Source organism: Telmatherina bonti (assembly GCF_933228915.1).
Source record: "Telmatherina bonti genome assembly, chromosome: 3".
In the NCBI taxonomy this organism is placed as follows: Eukaryota; Metazoa; Chordata; class Actinopteri; order Atheriniformes; family Telmatherinidae; genus Telmatherina; species Telmatherina bonti.
The window spans coordinates 32,297,311-32,320,327 of record NC_136621.1 but is presented as its reverse complement, the minus strand read 5'-3'; the positions used below and the strand labels follow the sequence as shown (position 1 = coordinate 32,320,327).

The following is a 23,017-nucleotide window of genomic DNA, read 5'->3' as shown; positions in this document are numbered from 1 at the left end:
TATGTCACAAATGACATTTTATTGTTCAGCCAGCCATGAACAGTAGTACTTTTCCTTTCATCTTTGGGCTGGTATAAGTGTGTAGGACATGCGTATAACAATACGATTTTAAGATCCTCTTACTGAAACCTTTTCACCAAACCACTTCAAAAGAACAGAGAAAGTGACTGGGCATTCAGGTATATGTGGGTCTTTCTCATGAGCAAAGACGGAGCAGAAGATTGACAGATAAGACTGATGATGCGCTGTGACTATGCAGGTACTGCACTGGGCAATCAAACTGTAGGGGAAGCTGAGCCAGTTGGGTGGGGGTGGGGGGGGGTGGGGTTGCTGATGCATGTGATTACAAGCATCACTTCTACACAAGAGATCTGGGCAGTAGACAAAAAAGTTTCCTTTGCAGTGCAACTTGGATTATCCTAAGGGACTGGCTGTGAGCTCAGATAAATGAAAAACAGACCAATGTTGAACTTCAACACCTCCTGTCTTTTTAGCGGGAAAGGACCCAGTTCAGGCATCTGATTAGAGTGCTTTCGGACTGCTTCCCAGTAGGCAAAACTCACTCCCGTCAGCATGGAGCAGACCGTAAGAGAAGACCCAGAAGCACCAGAAGCAATGATTCCATGCACTACATATGAGCTGGACATTGTTGTGCAGGTCGACTCTGCATAACCTGCTGTCATCTTCCACTTGAAACTAAATGAGCAAACAAGAACTGGTGGGTAGACAGTTTACACCTTCTGCCATTGGGTTTTAAGTTAATTACACACATCAGAGTTACAAATTTCATATGTTCTTTATCAACATATATTGTCATGTTGTGACTCTGCAGCTGTTGGATTAATTCATTCATCCATTATCCTAACTGCTTAGTCCGATGAAGGGTCGCGGTGAAGCTGGAGCCTGTCCCAGCAGTCTGTGGGCGATGGCAGGGTACACCCTGGATAACTCTCCAGTCCATCGCAGGGCATTTTATGATTATAAATTAAATGAATTATATTAATATTATTAATACATTTTATTTTTATGTCACTTTACATTTAAAATCAAATCTCAAAGTGTTACAATTAATATGGTTAAAAACAGCAATAAATAGAAGAAAAATGAAATAAAGCAAACATAGCTAATAAAAGCAGCAACAACATCATTAAATATTAAAAAAAAAAAAAAAAGAAATAAGCCATAGAACTCTTTTTAAAAAAAAAAAAAAAAAGTTCACCAGTCCATCGCAGCAGCTGTTGGATATGACAAAGAAACAGTCACTGTGTTTTTTGTTGTTTTTTCTTCTTTTTAGTTATACCTGATTAAATGTTATGCTTTATTTCAGGGTAATTTCTGTCAGAATCAGTTTTGCTTATCTATATAACTAACATACCAGACAGTTGCTGGTCCTGCATTGTTGTTTTAGTATTCAAAACACCGTTTAATATTAAATTAAGCACTAAGTTGACATCATAGACCCAGACAAGTAGACAGTGAGGCTCTGCACCAGATTCGGTAATTAAATTTAATTACAATCAGGATATATATAAATGACAACCTCACATTTACTTGTTCTCTTTTAGGTTTTGCATAATTTAGGTATTTATCTTATTCTCATAATGTGTTATTTTGTGTTTCTCCTTAGTTCTGGTTCCCTGTTTTGGTTTGCAGTTTTCCTTGTGTTCATGGGATTAAAATGACTAATTCTGCATCCTGACTTCCCAACTCCTGCATTTGGGTCCACATCCCCACTGCCTCTGTGACACTTATATTTTGTGAAGTGAATACTTCTTGCTTAAAACAACATACTGTATGAAGAGCAAAATTATGCTTTATTTTTTTATTTGTTCAAAAAGAATTTGTCTTTATATAACAAATATAGACAGAAAAAAAAAATCTTCAGACTCACACATCTTCATCACTTATCCCATGCTGTTGGTCCACCTCCTGTTGGCATCACATTAACACCTATCCTTTCTCACACAATCAAATGCAACTTTATTCTGTAAGGTTTACTTGCTTTATCTTATTTTGGCACTCTTCTGTTAGAGTTATATTGGAATGCTTTGAATAATGTTTCTTTATATTATTCTGTACGTTATATTATTAAAAAGACAATCATATTTAGTCTGAGCTTTGTTGTGATCCCCTCTAGGGGAATAAAGTGCTACTCCGCTTCAATAACGTGGCAAAGCTCAGAAATCCTTTATGGGTTCTCTGCTCATCACGCTGGAATCACGCATGCGTCAACGGAGGCGGCTCTCCTGATTTGACAAGTCCAGAATCCAACACACAGCTCACTATTTCGCAGGTCTTCCCGTTCCTAGCGCACCGTCGTCTGCACACTGCCGGCTCTGTTGTTGCAGCCGGAGCGCTGGGGAGGGGTCATTATTTCGCAGGCACCGTGGGAGGAGGAGGCATTTCCGACACACCGACAGAAGCGTGTAGCCTCAGATTCAGCACCACACGATTAAGGAGAGCGTCCAGACTGAGTCGATTATCACTCTTCGTGGGGTTAACTGAACAGGAAGACACCATTTTTTTTGGGAGTACTCAGTGAGACAAGGAGCTGCGCACAGTTTGTGGACCTGCAAGAGGCGTCACCTCCAACATTTAAAGGTGTGTAGTTAGTTAAAAGCCGGGGCTTTTTTTTTTTTTTTTTTTTTGCACTGGGAGATTTTTTTTTCTCTTTCTCTTTTGCTAGCAGCCTGTAGCAATACACTTTACTGCACCGCCTGACCCACCGCGCTGCTAACATTAGCTTCTAGGCGAGGTCCGGGTTTTCATTCATCACTGTCTCTCTGCTCATGTTTCCTAAACAAGTCCCGCTTCGGAAATACTTAATTTACAATAACACAAAGGCTCATATGATTTTCCATCTCTAGAGAAAGACTGCTCCCGTTAGCTCAAATCTCTGTCGCCCACTTTGCTAATGTTATCTAAGCGGTACTCCGAGCACTGCTATCCAGTGCTGAAAGCCTGCTTCTCGGGCAGATACGAGCCATGCTGCTAGGCTAGTGTGGTGGCTAAGCTAATTAAACACTGAGCACTTCTGCTAGTAAATTCACTGAATGGTCACTCAAATGCATGAAGAGGGCTGTTTAATTATTCAGCTGGTTGCCAAACACTCAGTTATATCCAGGGGCGTCACATGGGGGGGGGGGGGGGGGGGGGGGGGGGGGGTGATTTAGGAAGATTCAAAGGGCCCCATGACTTGATGACTTGATAGGGGCCCAAAAAGATGTACAAACTACATATGAAAATCATTAAACCTTCATTAAAAATTATAAATTCTTTTTTCAAAGGTTGTAATTCAATTCAGTTCAATTTATCTTTATTTATATAGCGTCAAATCACGGCAATGCCATCTTAAGATGCTTTACAGACAGGAAAAAAAAAAACATAAAAAAACACAATGATAGCCAAGTCAAATGAGCCTAATAATAATATACAGCAGTGGTTGATTTATATTATAAAATAATCTATTTAGATGTATGCACTGTGGTTTAACCCTTTATAGGACACTCAATAAAATACCTTCAAATTAGAAATTTTTAATCTAAAATTGTCCTTCTGGTATGATCCAAGACCTCCATTCTGTTGTTTCATTAACAAACAAACAAACAAAAAAGTTTCACGCTAAACATGAAAGGAAACAAAGTGATCAAAAATAGTCACTTGCCCTATAAAGGGCTTAAACAAAGCCCTAGATCTTTATTATTCCTATGAAAAGCTATTCTTTTTTATCAGCTTCAAGTGACTGAAGCAAAAACAAAAATCTAAAATTTGCGATCAAGTGGTGGGATCTATGCCATTGTCTTTCGTAGGGCCCAAAATTCCTGGTGGCACCCCTGGTTATATCACTGGCTTCATGCTCTTGTGTATTTTGTGGCACTGTTTAATTTCTTTGTCTAATAATATTGCCTCTTTGTGTAGCTATTATTATGGCACCCTCCGAGAGCTCTGCGGTGGTTGACCCACGAGTCAGCTCGGTCTGTCGCAGGTGATTTTGATTTAGTGATTATGTCGTCCTGCTTAACTCGAGCATGTGAAGTCACAAAGTGATGCTACATGCCTCACCCTGAAAGTGCAGCCTTACTTTATCCTGAACACTTTGAGAGCGTTTTAAGAGCAGGGAACAACACGAGTAAGTGCAAGGAATAACACACTAACTAAACCAGACGAGTTTCATTTGCTTAACTAAAGACTTGGAGTGCGTTCGCTCTGTTCTAGATGTCAGTGCTAGTGTGTTGTGTTGTGGTTTTTTTCCTCCCCTCCCATGTGCATTGTTTGGTGCATTCAGCAGCTCTGCTCAGCACAGCTTTGAGACTGATTCCAGTTTGCCACATTCCCTTCCTGTAACTGGAGATTCAGGATCCCACAGGCTTGTAGAGGTCACATAGAGGCTGTATTTAGAATGCAAGCTTTTGATTGGCATGCAAGTATGTTCACGCTTGCTGGCATGGTTCTGCGTGAGGCTTTGCATGTCTTCTTCACATGTTTATGCTTTTTACTTTCTAACATATGACAGATAAAAAAAAAAAAATGAGCTAGATTATTTGAAAGACATGCACACAGTAACCACTCAGGCTGATTACAATCAGGTTTCCAGAGCAAAGGGAATATCTTTTTGCTCTCTTTTTGTCTGGTCTAAAGCTGCTTTCGCACTGCTTTCCATTTATATGGTGGCAACTGAACTTGCTGGTGTCGTGTGAAACACTCCTGTGGTGCTTATCTGTGAGATTTTGGGGCGGCACTCTGACAAAGCAGCCTACAAATATGACACAAGTGTAAACTGCTGTGGTCAAAGTAACAGCAGCCGTGGGTTAATTTGACATAAGTTGAGAAAAAAAAAACAAGTGTTTGTGTTGTTAAGTAAAAAAGAAGTAAACCGGACTATGTAAACATGACCTTAGCAGATATTTAAGTGCTGATTAACCATCATTTAAGTCAAATAAGTGCTCCAGTCTACTTTGTATGTAATTTATGGTGAAAGGATTCTTACAAAAGCTTTATCTCTAGACGGCTTACAGAGAATCATCTTATAAACAGCTGCAAATTTGTGGAAAAGCTTCCTTAGCTGAAGTAAACATGTTTTTCTAGAGCTGATGACAGCTATGCTATTACTGCAGTGCATGTAAAACCTCAAAAGTATATTATTCCCGCTCTTTGTCCCTTTTACAGTCATGTCTGAATGAAGAATGAGGAAAACTGAAAGAAAAAGTATCAGTGCCTGAATGACTGTCAGTGCCAGCAATTGGTGCACTTTAGTAAAACTGAGCTTTCTATATGTGGGAACTAAAGCTAAAAGCCAATCGGATTCCGGCCAGAACAGAAAAATAACTTCTGAAACCAGTCATATTTAACCCAGAAGAACCCATCTGGAGAGGAGAGTGATGCATACAGTTTCTGAATCATTATGACTGTATGGTGCAAACTAGGGCTGTGATCTTTTGTCCCGATTTGATTCAGTTTTTGGGTGCCGATTTGATTTAAATTGTGATTCTCACAATTACTCTATATTGCTGATTTTTGTAGACTAAAAACAAACAAAAAGAAAAATGTACAACACTTTTTTTGCTTTTTTTTTCTTGATTTCAATTAGGAAAAAACACCACTGTAGCCAGACCATCATTCTGCTGCTATAACGTCCAGGAAAACAAGTAAAAAGATCAGTAAAAAAAAAAAGAATAAAAATGACAAAAATGTTATAATGGATTATTATTATTATTATTTTTTTTTTTAAATTAAAAGAAAAAAACAATTTTAAAATTGTGAAGTAAAAGATTCTGATATTCGATTTTTCAATTTGATTTTCCCATCCCTAGTGCAAACTTTGCTCAAATTCCTTTCTCAAATTCTTTTGCTTCTTAAAAGACACCAGAAAGCAGAAGATTACACCATAAAAATTTTAAACTATGACCTGGTAATGAATGGTAAATATTCTTTAACAATTTCGGCACTTAATTTTAGATTTTGTTGAAGGAAAAAATAAATAAAAACAAACAAAAAAAAAAACAGACTTATCTGATAATTTTGTCATGGGTAGGATCTTTATGAATGAAATGCATAATACCCTGCAGCAACACTATGCGTGCAATAACAGCCTGGTTTACAATACTGTAGCAATATGGATGGTGTTAACATGGATCCAGTCAGATGTGGTGCAGACATTCAGTGAAAAGCTTGCATAAATGTTATGAAATGTATTTTGTTTGAGTGGTTTTAGATGATTATGAAATTGTTTTTCTCTGTTGAGAAGCCCTTGGCTTTAATTTTTTTCTTTTGAAAAACGTCTGATTCTCCAAGGCAGAGAGCACTCTGACCGGTGTCTACTGCAGAAAAACAACTCATTAAGTGCTATACAAAACTTTACTTCAAATAAGTAAATGAATAAATAAATAAACAGAAATAGTCGTATTATATCTCATTTAAATTCCAGTACCAGGTATTATTTGGCATCAACTTTTCATCAGCTTTCAGCAAAACATTGTGTGCCCTACGCCATGCTTGAAATTGGCTTTCCAAAGAAAGCAAACAAGGTTTTAGTCATTTTGCTTATCAAAGGCTATTTAAAGCCCAAAAATGTTTTTTGCTAAAAAGTGAGAGGCAGACATGGTGAGAGCTGTGATTTCAAGCTGCCAAGCATGGACAGACTCTCTTCTGCCCTATGGGAAATAGCTGCATATGTTTATTACTATCTAACCATCTGGCTAAGACCATATTTTCTACATGACTTATTTGTTTGACTGTTTTGATCATTTCGTTAAATGTAATTTTACTGTAAATCACATACAAATTTGAGACTTTTTTGTTAGTCCTTTTTAAATCAAATGTCTAACAATCACAATTTCCATCTTTTGCTTTGAGTTTGGAAGAAAAATAAACAGATTTCTTCCAAACAAAAAGTCAAATACACTTCCTTTAATGCAGATAAATGATTTCTTACATACATTACAACTGGTATGTCACACATGATAATGCCAAATTACTAGTTTTGACAGCTGCCTGTATGTGATCATCAAAATTTTACTGTATGCCATTTAGAGTAGAATGCCTGCTTCTGTCATTTGGGATAAGGAAAGGCTATAATTTATGAGTAAGACCCAGCAATGAATGCCAGCAAGGAGTGCTTTGTGTTCCTTGTCTCCTGGGAGAGCAAGCCTTATTGACCGACTACCATGGAACCCCTGTTGTTGTTATACCAAAGCAGAGCTTTAAGGTAGCCATGGTTCCCCCACATGGTATGACAGAACTGATTCTCTCAAGCTCATACAACTAAGCTTTTTAGTTTTTAACATATGAGGCGATAGATGGATAAATGCCTAGTTAGTATTGCTAGCTTCACTGTCTTCTTGTTTTGAACTTTTGTTACCCATGTTGCATTGCTCCATGCTGCAGTGGGAAAGTGCACAGATATGACAACAGACATTCAAGTCTTTGACTGAGCATCAACTCATCTTTTCATGTGACATTTTTGGTTAACATATGCTAGATTAGCTTGATTAATTGGTTGTTCAAATTTCCAAAAAAACAAAAAAAATCGTTCTGTGACAAAAAAAGGAATTCAGTCACAGAAGAATAAATATTGTTTTTAATTTCATGTCAAAGAAAACAAATACACTCACAATGCATCACAAAAGGAAGATTTCACTGAACATTTGTGTTGTGCTTTTTAAGAGTACTGTGATTTTAAACAAAAAAAAAAAAAAAAAAAAAAAAAATCAATGCATTTCTCCATCCCAAATCATGTTTGTAGGTGGATGTGGATGAATATTATTTTTCCTAGAAAGTGCTTCAAGTATGGGTCATGAAGGCTGCAAGTATATCTGCTGATTGTTAGGGTGTAAGATGACATCTGAGTGCTCATGCTTCGTCTTTATGCTGTAAGAACCTGCCATGCTGTGCTTTACTGTTGAGTGAAAAACAATCTGTTTGGTAGCTTATTAGTTGAACCAGATTTTTCTTACACTCTTTGCTACACTTAATCCATTTAAAAATGTTTAATTGATATGAAATAATATGTAAAATATACGAAACAGTGAAATTTGTGGTCAGTATTTTCTGCACAACTAGCCACAGCAGGATATCAAATCCATCCTCTTTTAAATTTTTATGAGGCAGTCTTTCCAAGGCAAACAAATGGTACATTGGTATTTTTTCTCTTTTTTTGTGTAATGTTGGTCTTTTTTTTAAGATCAAAAAGGTCACATACTTAAACCTACTTTGCCAAGTACTTTATGGAAGTAAAAAGATAGAAACTGTGATAAGAAAAATATTAGTTTATCTTGTACATTGAAACGCAGACTGTACCTGCAGTTGTACTTTGACAGTCAGCATATAAGATCTCCATTGTCGGTGAAGAAGACAGCTCCAGGTTTGTGTTGGTGCACAAGTTCAAGGTATGCGTGACAGTCTCCTCAACAAAGTGACATGAAGCATGAGGCGTGATGCACTTACTGTAAGGTTATCACATTCTGAGCTCCCATATCAACTACCCACAGGTAAAGAGATGTTAAAGCAGTGCTTCTCTTCACTTAAAGGATGAAAGACAATGAACAACAACTTAATGATCCTTAAAACAAGTGCTCACCCTTGCTAGACAAATAACATTTGTCTCTTTGCCAAATGGGGCATGCGTTGGGGACAGTTTTAATGCAACACAGAGAAAACAGAGTACGTGCACAATTTGGATAACAGCTTCATTCTTGGCTGATTAGTCAGACTGGCTGTGGCTATAGTCAAGGGGGAAATGGCTCATTTAGTTCATTGGATTAGTTTAGATCAAAATGTTTGATAGTTGCAAGGCGGTTTCATACATCCCCATGCGCGTAGTCTATGCTTTCAAGTAAGTTAATCAAACAGCTGATTATTCTTCTGCTATATACCTTCCATCATGCCACAGTAATGTTAGTCAGACAGTCTACCTAGTTTTTGATACAAAATCGCTCTGTGACAAAGCTCCTTTTCCTACTTTGGAGTTTTATGGTAGCTGAAAGTTACGTTGGATTGCAGCTGTGCAACTTTATTCTATCAAGGTCAACTATTGTTTCCCTTTGCAGCAGAGTTTCTCTGTGTTCTCTCTGGATTGATGTAGAATCTCCCACATTAAAACCACAGTTTGACTGCAAGACTTTACCCTTGCCATTGACCAGTGGTTTAAATGTTAGAGGGTTTTTTATTATTTTCCTATATGTTAACTTTATGGCAAACATATTTGATCTTTAAACATGGTGAGATGCGCTTGTTTATTTGATAGTGCACATCTTGATCAACTCTTGGTGAATTGTTGGTAATCTTTAATATCAAAACATGAATATAAAGGGTTCTGCCTACAAAATGAAAATAGTTCTTTAATCGGAGCTTTAATTAAAGGATGAAACTACCTGCAATAAAAGGTTAGTGGTATCAGGTGAAACCTTTTATGTAGCGAGGACAGACGGAGTTCATATCTCTTAGGAATGAAAGTCAAATTTTCTGTGAGCAGACGGCAGATTTTCTCTTTGAGATGTTGTTATTTGGGCTGTTAATGCCAAGCGGCTGCCAAGACTTTCTCAACACTTTTAATGATTCTCCTCAAGCCTTCCACAGACATCACAGTCTCTGTGAAAACTATATTCTTTTAAAAAATATAGAATTGATATTTTTCTTGTCTAAACTTTCTGGCTGTTAGTTGGAGTGTATGAAATGATAACAAAGCCAAGTGTATTTCCAAGATTTAATGCAGGTTATATGGATCACTTTGTCACCTTTTAGGAGGTTATCTGTCAAAAGAATGAATGATATTCATGAAAGCAACATGAATATGATTTTTTTTTCTTTTCATATTCAACTTCATAAAGTCTTTAAGAGTCAGGATAGGAATGTGTTCTTTTTTAAGAGCAACACACTGTTTAAGAAATCCAGATAGTTAAAGTATGGAAAACTCTCTCTCTCTATGCACAACAATAAAATTCTTGGAGCTGTTTTAGTGTCATAAAACAAAAAATCCTCCAAAGAACAAGCTAAAAAATGTATATTAAAATGGAGACTTGGTATGAGAGAGAAATCAAGCTGGGGTGTGTACATAAAAAATGGGCGTTACTCATTAATAAAGCATTAAATTGGACAGAAGACTGAATTTGATGCTCGAGGATATTCTGTAAAGCTCTTAGTCAAAGTACACACTCAATGACAAAGTGATACTGCATTTTACAATGCTAAGTAATAACAATATAGACTTGTAGAGCATGTTTTTCATTTCTGCTGTGTCTCACTGCTCTGTCTGTGTCAGTCCTGAAGCATAATGGGGTTGTAGAAACGAACGGCTGTATTGTGTGAACAGCTATCGGTCGTAAAAAAATTCTGGCTTTTACATGTCAAATAGAACTCCATATATTTCAGGTGCAAAATATCTAAACGTGAAAAAATTGCAATCTCTAATTTAATTTACAAATATTGCAATTTGGCTTGCAACTTTTAAACTATTAAAATCCAGATTTTGTTCAGTATTCAAATATAATTTTTTTTTTTTTTTTTTTTTTACATGAAATAGAGCCGTTATTTATCTCACTTAAACTACAGCTCGCTATATCTTTCTGCCATGATCTACGTTATGTACACATTGCGTTCTGGCTTGAAACGTACACGGACATGCAAGTGAAAATTCATAGAAGGAGAATGTATATCAGAAAATATGTTGCTTTAGACACCTGAAAGTCTGACAGAATCCCGTTTTTACACTTCAGGGAAGTTAATGTTATGCTGAGAACTTTATGTCCATCATAGAAACGTAGCTGAACAAGCAAAATCTGTGATCAATGAAGTCATTTCCGAGTCTCATATCATTTTCAATGCATCAAGAATTCTTTATAGTTTTTATTAACGTTAGATCTGAAGTTTAAGGCTATATCCACTAAGTAAAATTGTATTTATTCACTTCATCAGGACATTTTAGCTTTGATTGTCATTTGCACTTTGTGTTACTGGTCACAGCGTTTCAGTCATTTATAGAAGATTAGGCCGTGATGAGATCTGAAAATGCGACATGACTGTAGCGGTTATGTAATGTTTAACTTAAACATGTAGTCTGTCTTGCCTTCATCATGTCTTATTCAGTGTTGAACCCTCTCACCAGGAAAACATCACCCTTCATATCCTTCATATTAAGTTTGAGAGTTGTCAAGCCTGGTTCAGATTTTACTTGTGCAGTTTAAATATAAAATGTATTATCTCTGAAAGCTGATTTTGGGCAAGTAGATGTGTTGTCCCAGTGGTGAACCAAATCCACCAAATACCCCTTCATCCTTCTTTTATTCATGTTCTTGATTCAGACATGTTTTTTATTTTTTTATTTTTATTTTTTTATTTTTTTATACAAACGGACGAGATTAAAAAATCTCTGATTAATTGTCATTTTCAAAACCACAATTGTGGTTTTAAATGTTTTAATGAGCCGTTTAGGTAAGATGTTATTGGACTGTCAATGAGCTGAACAAAACTGTGTCAGAGTGAAGTTTGAAGTCCTCAATCATACAACTTGCAGCCTATTAATCCAAACAACTTTTTCTTTGCTGTTTAATTGTTAAAAGGACTCAGTTTAAAAGGTGAGAGCACCACTTGTGACTCATGATGTCCTACAATACTGGTACTGAACAATATTGAGACCTTAAGGTAATATATAGAAAGCATGCCTTTGTGCAAAAGTAAGTGTTGATGCTGTTACACTGCTACCTTGGTCTGGTCTGGCTCACTATTATGAATATCTATGCTAGCATCATTGTTCAGAATTAATTTAATGAGCCAGGTTTCCGACTCTAATGAAATTATCTGTGGAATAAATGAGGTTTTAGAAGCTGATCAGGAAAATGGGTCAAGACCATAGTTAATCACCAAGTCTTTGTCTGCTTTGCCAGCATGGTGATGAATACTACTTCCAATCGAATTTGGTGAACTTATATAGCATGTAGGCGTTCATAAATGAAAGCTAACAATGAGGTTTGTTGAACTGTTAGTAATTCAGGGTCATCCTCAGTTGCACTGTCATTGTATTTTAAGTCATATGAGATCATGTCAACACGCTCCTGGCACTGGAAAGTTCTTGCACGGCTTTTGTGCCTATTTTTTATTGTTACCTTATTTTTTGATATCATCAAATACAGGCCTGTCTGGAGAGTCTTGCTAGAGGGCATTTATCTCTCTCTCATCTCACTTGTTCTGTGCCTCTGAGGCCTCACATCTCTCCCAGCAGACTCTCTTCATTCCACCCCCACCACAGGCTACATCTGGGACCAGTATGGGCCCCAAAGTGTTGGCCAGCTCCTCCCCCACACTGTGTGTGCTCTGTCTGGGTGAATTAACTTTTCTATTGTTTGGTGACTGCTGGTGTTCCCTTTTTCTTTCAGAAAATATACATGCTGACCACGATAAAGCAGGATTAGACATTCGTTGCTTGGCCGAGATTCTCAAAATGGGTGGATGGGAACATGTTTTTTTTTTTGTTTTTTTTTTAATGTGTTGAAAAGTCAACTTTGAATGAACTTCAGCCCAAGTCAATATAGAACAGTTTTTTTTCTATAAATAAACAGCGCAAAAACTGGGGTGTTAAAGCCTTAAATTATGGCAACTGTTTAATAATTTTTTTTGAAACGGCACTGTGCAGCTTTGTGTTGCCCTCATTTTTTCATGAATTATCTCCTTGTTTGTTATCTCCTTTTTTTTTCAGGGAAACAAACACAAGTAGTTTCCACCCAAAAAAAAAAAAAAAAAAAGTAAATTGGCTGTAAACTGGTAAATAACACGAATATATTCTGTTAAGTGTGATATTTTTGTAAAAGCACTGCCAAACAAAACCCATGTCTGGTGTAGGATTATACACATTTATTCACATTTGACCTATTTATTGTGGTCCACCATCCTGGGTTTAATCCCAGGCACTGAACAACTGTCATGTAGGCCATGTACCCAGTAAAAGCAGCAAAACTTTAGCGCATAATTACATTAGTTTCTGGATTTCACAAGGGGTCACATAAATTTCTGCTTATTAAAGTATGCTGCAGTGAAAAATATTTGTGAGTCTGTGACCTTATACTTATCTACTGCAGTCATCTTTTACAGAGGCAGTATGACGGATGAGTAAGCAAGATTTCTTTTCTTGAATGCTCGTATAGCAGATCGATGAGGAAAATCAATTCTTATGAACGGGGTTACAAACTGATTTCATGACTCAAATCCAGCTACAAAAGATTGTATTTGTTTTTTTTTTTTTTTTCCTTTAGTCTTTTTCTCTTAGTTGAAAACAAGGGTCATCCTTTAAAGAGCTGAACCAAGAAATTTTTAAATATAATTTAGGTTTAGCTAAGTAATTAGTTGGGAATACTCAAGTATTCCTGGACAGAACAACAGTCGACAAGGTCAGCAGCTCTTCAGATGCTCTGAATATCATTCTTGGGATTGTGTTGAGTCTTTATCTGCTATGTGTGTGTGCAGCCTCTTATGTTGTCCATCCAAATATGTGTTTAGGTTGAAATGTTAAAAAATCCAGCAGATAATAAACTTCACAGAGCAAGTTTCCTTTTTTTTGTTTCCTCTTGATGTTTATGTCAATAGTTTAATATCCATCAAAATCAGTAAAACTTGCTGTTCTCAGTCAATCACTTGTGCACAGAAATGAATATTAACTCCTGTAAAGACATAAAGAAGATGTGTAACATCCATTAGATAAATAAGACCAGGACTTCCAAGAAGAGCAATTAATTTTCAAACAGTTTAACATTTGCCTGCCAGTCTGGAGAATTTTCAGATGATGTGATGTAGCAGTGTTTATTCAGCCTTGCAGTGTATGCATGTGTATATAAAAAAAAAAGATTTTCTACGTATTTGAAATTCCCAAGAGAACACGACTGCTTTTAATAATTTCACAGCTCAAGCCTTACTAAGATCCGTCTACTTTGGTCACTCAGAATTTGGCTCTGGAGCACAGCGATATGACAGGCTGAGCTTTGACATCTGCTTTCAGAGATACCCGGCTGTTGCATGCAAGTGTGTGTATTTAACTGCTTTGAATCTGGGTCAGTGCAGCGTTAGCACATTAACATTTCTATAATGACAAATGATGTGGATTGTATTTAAAAAAAGTTAGCTTTATTTAGTCAATATGCTCTCATAACTTTGTTACACAGTTAAAACTTTCACATTTAAATCTCTGTTAAATATAGATGTATTTGAAAAACTACATGGCTAAAAAAAAAAAAAAAGCTTAGAGAAAGGAGTAACCAGAAAGATCAATGTGCTTGATATTGCTTGTTTAAAAGTATTCAGTTGCAGATTCCTGCTCATCTATGTCTAAAGTTTTTTGTGTTTTTTTTTTTTTTTTTTTTCATTTTGCAGTATTACAATAAATGGCTAGGTCTATTTTCATTGAAATAAGTTTGAGAAAACACAGTTTACATGTCCGTCTATACCAGAACTTTGGGAGGAATTTAAAAATTGGTAACAGTCAGTGTTTTCTCCTCAAGTTCACAGCCAGAAATGCCAGGAAAAACACTCAGGGCAGAATGACATTAAGCTTTTTAGATGTCGTGATGAAACTCAGAAATTCTTGCAGTGGCAATAGATTTAGCTTTTTTTGGCCATTCCTTTGATGGACATGACACTCAGCATTTTACTGGAATAAGAGAAATACTCCGGCTGCTCTTCACTGGAGTGAGAGAGTTTTATTCTTCATCTTCCTGGGAGAACAAAAGAAAACCAATTTTGAGCTGGTTGGCATGATTTCTGTGGCATGCTCTCTTGTCTGCTGGTGCAAGTGTAATCACCTGTGTGCATGTGTCTGTGTGTCGCATAAGGGCTTAACTCGGTGTGCAGTTTGCATGTTCATGCCATGTATCTGTAGGTTCTCTCCGGGCACTCCGGCTTCCTCTCACCCACAAGACATGCATCTAACTGCTATGGTTAATTGACACTTTTTACATGTCAGTCACTTTGGATAAAAAATGTCTGCCAAATGACTGTAGAATAGAACTTAGACACAGGGAGCAACATGTTACCACTTAAATCAGATAAGACTTTTTTTTTTTTTTTTTTTTTTTAAAACAGAATGAAGTGCAAACCTGTTGTAGAGGATATGTGACTTCAAATGACTTCTGTTGTGACTTGATGCTGTATGGAAAATTAGATAAAAATAAATTAACTTATTTAGGGGCCTGTCCTTTTGATTGACACGTACCCGGACTCCCGCTTCATGTAAGAACGTACAACAACCACGGTTTTTAGCCGGTTAACAATGTGACTTAGCTTTAGCCCGCTTACCTCCGTTAGCTGGTTAGCCCCTGTTATCTCTGAGTTAGCTCGGTAAGCTCTTAGCTACAGGCAGCTTGGAGTTCGTTCGATGTCAATCATCCATCATGACGCTCACAGCCCCCCTCTCAGCTCTACTTCTTTTTTCTTTTCTTTTTTTTTTTTTTTTTTTGTCTTGTCCAGCATTTAAGCAGGCAAAATGGATTTTCTGGATGCTCTATTCTGCTGGGCAAATTTACTTTGCCAAGGGGAGCATCATAGATATAATGCTCCCCTTGATATTCTGGATTTTAATTTTATTTTTCTATTTATTTTGCATAATTGTTTGTATTACAAAGTTTGTACTGCTGGACCGGACTGGAGAGGACAGAAGAGGGACAGAAAGAGAATCGAAAAGAAGAGAAAACAGAAAACACTTTGTAGAGAGAAAAAGAGAGAGAGAAAGGGGGGAAAAAAAGAAAAGAAAAAAAAAGATTGAAAAAGAAAACAACCTACAGACATTTGCGTGTATATAAGCACACATACACACCCACTTATATATACACACATCCATACACCTACATACTGGAGTCATGTTCCCCCTGCGGGAGGACGAAGCCATCGACTATCAGGAAAACCCAGAGCTCACAAGCTAAATTGGACACACAGGAAGAAAACCAGCCGTTGTTAGTAAATGGACCTGCAGGCGACTCAGTGACTGTGTCACATGCAGAACATACAGACATACAGCTCTACTTCTTTGCCCATATTTGTATTTTTTGGTCAAGACGACACGCATGCCCCTGCCAAGATGGCGATGGTAGGAACCGCCCACTGAGGTTCAATTAAGCTCTTCAGAAACCTATCGGTGATGTCACGGTGGCTCCGTCCATCTTTTCATATACAGTCTAAAGTAAAAAAGTCACTTGCAGGTGAATTCTAAACAATGCCACTTAGCACTTAGTTGTTACCTTTAAAGACTAGTGGAATATTAATCAAAAGTTACTGGTGCTTTTACATTAGGTATGGTGTTACCGGCGTAGCAACAGTAACCTTGGAGGGTGGAGCTTCGATTGTCCCAGCTTGTCTTTTATCCTGGATAATGTCTTTTTTTTTACATTTTGCCTTTTAGGCTACCAGATGAAATATGTAATATAACCTCAGATGAGCAAAACATGACTATTTTAACAAAAGCTAAGCCAAAATGTCCTATGAACCTTCTTTCCTTCTTAAGTGGAAAACAAAGAGAGAGAGACAAAAAAAGGGTTAGCCAAAATGGAAACACTGAGCAGGGCTGCTTCTAAAGGAATTAAGAGGGTGGAAGACGACATGTTTTCCTGCGTCAGGTTTTCCTGTGTCAGGAACACATGAAAGTTCGGGACAAAAAAAACAATGGATTTTATGGGGCCTAACATCAAAATCAAATTTATTTATTTAGTACCTTTTATATCAAAGAGCAGTTCAAAGTGCTTTACATAACAGCAAGAACTACATTTCAAATAAATAAGAGATTTAGTTATAAAATAAGCCCTAACTGGCCCAAGTGAATATAACTTAACCAAATTAAGGTATGTGTTAATGAGAACACCAAGGAGGCAAGGCATCAGCACTGTTTTAAGAAAGGAGTTATTAGTTTGTCAACTTTGAAGGGAAATTTAAAAAAAAAAAAAAAAAAAAAAAAGACTGCTGTCTTATTAAACCAAGTCTTTCCAGCAGTGCTTGTCCCAGTAATGGCCCTTTTCCACTCACACTTACTAAACCGTACCTCATTTCAGCTGACACATCAATAACTTGTTTCCTCTGTTTTCTTTAAACTGAAGCACACTCATTATGGGTGGGTTGTCATAGTAAGGCTAGTAAAAAAACAAAAAAAAAAGTGAAGTAATTTGTTGTGTGGCACAAAAATGGTGGACATCAAAGTAATGACTTACCTTGTGCTTCGTCAATGGCTTGTTTTCAGGAGAAGATTACAATACTTTTTGATCTGAGTCTTGATCAAAAAGTTTTGCTGATACAATCTGAAGTTGTTGTCAGGAGTTGCGCTCATGACTCATCCTGTGACATCACATTCTGTCAAATAGTGGCCTGCAAATTGTACACGTCACATTTTCAGCCCGACTCCACACCGATAGACCTCAATGGAGCAGGTGCCAAAAATGTGTCTTGGCTTAGGAAGATCTTGATGAAAACGCTGACACACTGGGAGGAGTGGTGTTTGGCCATAACTTCACCCTGAGGTCAGACTGCAATTCTGAAAAATTGCAAAAGACCCAATATATTCATGTCAATCGCTGTAATGGTCTTCAATGGCATGTTAAATGTTAAAGTTTATGTCAGTACAATTAAAAAGTCTAAACAAGGATGGCTTACTAGGAAAGTTTGCCAAGACAAAAAACTTCCTCCCTTTGGAAAAATAAAATAAAAACAACACACTGGTTAAGATATCTGGTCATCATGCACAACCCCATGAGCTCATTGTTAAAGACAATTGTCAGAGATGATGGTGTACATATGATGATTTGGACTTCCTTTGTACTCACAGGACCTCAACACCTTTAAGTCATTAAGTTGAAAATTGGTTCCTCTGTATAACAAAGTATTCTCAAGTCGAATGTGGACATCTTACAAGATAACAAAGACCCAGAGCTCAGCAACAATTATACTTCGGAATGGGAGTCAAAATCCAAACAAGAATCCTTTTGAAATGTGGCAGATACTATAATGCCTTGAAACTGTAATGAAGTGAAGTAATTCTGTCAAGAAGATTGGGCCAAAATTCCTACACAGAAGAGACTGGGAGACTGAAAATGTCATAGAAACGAACAATTTCTTCAAAGTATTGCTGTGAAAGGTGTTTTATGTTATTAAAACTTTAGGTATACATAGATTTTTATATTCTGTTTCTGGGTTTTGATGCAATCTAAGTGAAATGTGGGGCAATGATTTAAATGAAAATGTTTGCCAAATTCTGACTTATAAGGCAAAGTCACTTTTTCAGCTCGTTTTTAAAAGAGACAGGAAACCTTGAATTTGGAAGAGGTCTGACTTTTTCCTTTCATAACTGCAGAAAGACACAAAGATTTGTGTTTTTTTTTAATAAATGCCTCAAACTCACAAATTAGTTGTGAGCTATGCCAATTGACTGTCACGGCCCCTTCAGTTTATTTGAGCATAATGCCATTTTAAGGGATAAGAAAAGAAATTTTGGTAGATTAGTTGAAATTGGTATCAGTAAATTGGTATAAGTATGACCTTTTTTATGTTTGGCAGTAACTTAAAGCTATGTGGTTTATGACAGTATGCTACTGTGTATGTCTTTTCAAGTCACCAATAAATACAATGCAATGGCAGTGAAATTTAAAAAAGCAAAAGCGAGCTGCTTTTGTTAACAGCTAAGTTAATGGCTCCACATTTCGTGCTATTTAATTGTTGAAACCTAAAATCTGTCTGTTCATTCATTTTTGTTTGTTTATACAAACTGTAGGAGACTGCTTAACTCAGCATGTGGAGACTGCACAATCTGCCAGATTAAAAACATAGAGCCACATGCACACATGCACATACTTGCTGTGTTATAGCATTTTCAGCTCAACAACCATGCACATTCTTAGACTGTTGTACTAAATTTTTTTCTTGTTTGTATGCATAAAGGGAAAGTTTTTTTTTATGTGTGCTAATGGTACTCATAAGGACAGAGTCTGCTCTCCTTTCTAATTGCACCTTTGAGTACAATGGAATAGCATATTGAGCAGTAGTAAGTGTCAGACTGTATAATGTACTAAAGCTGCTTGATTATGGAAACAAATCATATGATGTTTTCGATCTGTTATTTCTGGGTATAAAGCAGGGGATCAACCAACAGCAACTGCTTGTTTTAAGTCTGGGTGCCGAGCAAATGTCCACCTTGGTTTCTAGCATGTAACTTGTTACCTACTTTTTATTTACACTTCTAAAGAAACACTGAACACCAAATTAAGATTAGACTTAATGTTGAACTTCAGTTTGGCCACTTAGTGGCTGATTAGGATTAAACATAATCAAGTCTGTCTGGATGCATTCTCCGCTACATTTTATTTCCCAACACAGCTAAAACAGCTAAGTGTTGGATGATAGCAAGATAAAAACTCCAGTAAGTATTACCAGTAAGTGTATAAAAATTTCCAACAAATGATAGTTTTATATTCTTACCCTTTTGTTTCATTAGAGCGTCTCTATCGTTAACCTGATATTGTCTCCTTAATGTGCTGAGAATGAGGTTGTTGGTATAGCTGGCTCAAAGTGAAGTCTGACCTGTCGACTTTCTCGTTTGTTACTTAGTCTCTGCATTTCTTTTTACAATAAACTATAGTTGCACACTAATATATCTATCCATCATATATATATATATATATATATATATATATATATATATATATATATATATATATATATAAACTAATATAAGTATATATTAATCCATAAAGCCAAATGTATCATGTTTAATACACAAAGTTTCTAAAATGTTTTGCAGCACTTTATGAACTTATAAAATTTGCTCAAAATCCTGTAGAACACAATCTAATACTTGTGTTCTGCACTCTAATAGATACCAGGAAGTACAGGATTACAGTACAATTTTGACATATCATATGATAGTAAATGGGAAATACTTCCCCTCAAACAGTTTCTACATCTTGTTACAGGGCCAAGTAAAAACCTCACATTCAAAAGAATTGGACTTCTACCATTTTTTTTTTTCATGGGTCGTGCTATAAATGGTTAAATTTAAAAAAAAAAAAAAAAAAAAGTAGTCCTTATAAAAAATGGATCCTATCTGAAACAGAAGTATTTCTCAGTCTCATTGTTTAAATGAATGATGCTAAGGTCAAACCTAAGTTCAAAGAGCTAAGATAAACTCAAACAAATATTCTACACACACAACGCTCAGTTAACACCTGGCCAACTTGGGTAATTACTTTACATCCTTTAGCAGTTGTCGTTCTGCTGTGTCATCAGCATTATTTCAGCGAAGAGCTGACACAAGCAGAGCCTAAGGTAATATCGTTAAACAGGCAATAAAAAACAAAATGGCAATCAGGAGACCCTGCATTAGGCATCTTACTTGCAATAGCAGCATGTGGCAAGCTTGCTCCAAATGCCATTATGACCACTCCTACATTGTTGTTGACCTTGCATCATGATAATGAAACATGTCATTTGGTTAACAGTGACCTAATGTAAGATTGGAGTCCTGACGTGCTGCTTTCTATGAATGAATTCACATCCAGTGACACAACCTTAGTCTTGCCAAAACCTTTCCCTAATGGCCATTTTGGTGAAAGTTAAATGAGAAAATTATGAGGAAGCAGGATTAAAGTCCCTAAAAGCAGCTGATTTAACAAGAACAGTTTAGATTAAGTTTTTCTTATGCTATCACAGTAAATGTGGGTAAGTTTAACACTGACACAATCAGGACTGCAGTGCAGTCTTGAAGTTGGTAATTTAGAGAAAGTGTGAAGTAAGAAAGATAAATTCAAGTCTGCTTTAGCATACAACTGTCCATGTCTCCAGTATAATCAATATATGTATTTATATATTTTAAAGCAACTTGAAGTGAACCAGACCACTTCCAATGTCCAATTAATATAACACAGTATGTTGGAAAACCTGGCAGGGCCACGACATGTTTCAGATATTAAAGGTAGAGTACGTAACATTTTCAATATTTTCAAAATAAATTAACTAAAAAAATAACTACAATCATAATTAGATAGTTTTTTTTAAACATGTAGGTTCCAGTCTGTCCATATTTATGCATTATTAAATTACAAGTTTAATTATTGACAAAGACCCTTCTTGAATGTTTTCTGACCAGTAAAAAAAACAACTTTTTTTCCACCAGTAGGGTGAGTATAAGCCCATTCATTGCAGAGCGGCTCTGAGCTGCAGCTCACAAGCAATTCCTGCCCTCATTGGAAGCTGGCAAGGAGGAGGGGTGAGGGGTGAGTTTTGCTCATTACTGCCAACCTGTGGTCGTTTGTGGAGGTAGCAGTTTTGTGCTTTTGCTCACGACCTGGTGTTTGCCACCTGGTGGTGGAAAGAATCGCCTTGAAATCTTACATACTATGCCTTTAAGTTTTGATGAATTTTTAAAGGAACTTTTTCTTTTTTTTTTTTTTTTTTTTTTTTTTTTTAATAAAAGCTTGTTTTCAAAAAGGGACAGCCACAACACTTGGAGGAAATAAATTAGGTACATGGACGCTACATATGGGCATGAGCATTCTGCACTGTCAGTCTGTTTTTTCTTTAGATGAAGCTTAGTTCTGTATGATACTATATCTTTGCTTACTACAAACCTGCTATAATTACATAATAATAATTATAATAATAATAATACCCTAACATTTTATATGCCAAGTACATATAGTTGTCCAATTCTTCCACCATTTGTGACTGTGTGGAGCTGAAAACATTGATTACACTGTTATTAATTTTTCCTACTCCAGTCGTAGAAAATGGTTCCAGCATTTGAACATTTTCTGTTAAGTGGGCAGACATGAAAAATGAACCAAGACTACAACAATATATTTCTCTTTGTTTTTCTTTTCTTTTCAGACCAACAAACAAATTAAGAAACCTAATTAACAACAAAGCCCTTACTTGATGAGCTTTCTTTGCCAAACTCAGCATGCACGGTATCTGTAGGTGAAGGATTGAGTACAGTTTTCTGCCTTGCAGTACTGAAACAACTTGCTGAACAGCAGCAATTGCTGAAAGAATAATTTCCACCTGTCACTGTGGGTAGAGTGGTCATGAAACTCTTTGTTACATTTAGAAACTTGTAGTGATAGATTAACAAGGTTTCAAAGTTGCCAACTATGTTTTGCTTTATCCATTTTTTTCAATGTGTTGGTTTGATAGAGTCGTGTAGGAAAAAGTAAGTTTAGCCATATTAGCCTTTTGTTTAAACTCTGGTGTTAATTTTGCTTTCTCAAATAGTAAAGGCCCATGGCATTGCTGATGCACAAAGTCTCATAATATAAAAACTATCTAACCTCACATCCCATTCTGCTGTTGTTGTGTGAGGTTGTTGATTGTTGAGGTTGTGAGGTTGCTGTTGTGTGAGTTAGAGCACATAGAACAGACATGCTTGCAGTTTACTCGAAAGTAACTCTGAATTGAGGTTTACATGGAAAATACATTTATTTTCCTTCCGCTTTAGATCTGTGTTTGGGAAGGGTATACCATAAATATTATTAAAGTATATCCATAAAATAAATAACTTAATTTTCTGCTTCTTTTCCTTAAATTTAAAGAAAATTAATTTTAGTATGTAATTGTGTATACTGAAATATATTCAAGCTAGAAGATAAATCTAAACATATATCAGGTTATTGTATTTAACTCACACACACAAACATATTTTGGCCTGTTGATGCTTAATGTGGAAATGTTTACCTCTTTGCAAAAAGATGGAATCACATTTGCTTTGAAGCCTTCAAAGACAAAGTTCTTCTTTAAAGCTTTACTCCTTTTACTTTCAGATGCAGAAACTGTGTTGATTTATGAGTAAACTCTGTTAAAGGCAGATACGTTTTTATGCGTTCTTTTTGCCAAATTTATGAAGCTATGTATACAGCTCATATTATTTTAAAGATTTCAGTCATTGAGACAGTTCATATACTCACCTTTTTTTTTTTTTTACCAATGAATAAATGTGTTTGAACCATTTCTAGACTGTCTTGTCAACTAAACAGTATAATTAAACCAACACTTAAAATGATAGTTTTGCTGCATGTAA

General features: G+C 36.3%; 1 protein-coding gene across 1 annotated transcript in view; it reads left to right on the top strand.

Annotated features, from left to right (window-relative positions):
* Nucleotides 1-2,494: 2,494 nt before the first annotated feature.
* ctnna2 (catenin (cadherin-associated protein), alpha 2) overlaps nucleotides 2,495-23,017 on the top strand; it is a 329,734-nt gene continuing 309,211 nt past the window's right edge. The window contains exon 1 of the mRNA XM_079238137.1: nucleotides 2,495-2,601. The gene's annotated coding sequence lies outside the window, so the exon portion shown is untranslated. The remainder of the gene's footprint in view (nucleotides 2,602-23,017) is intronic.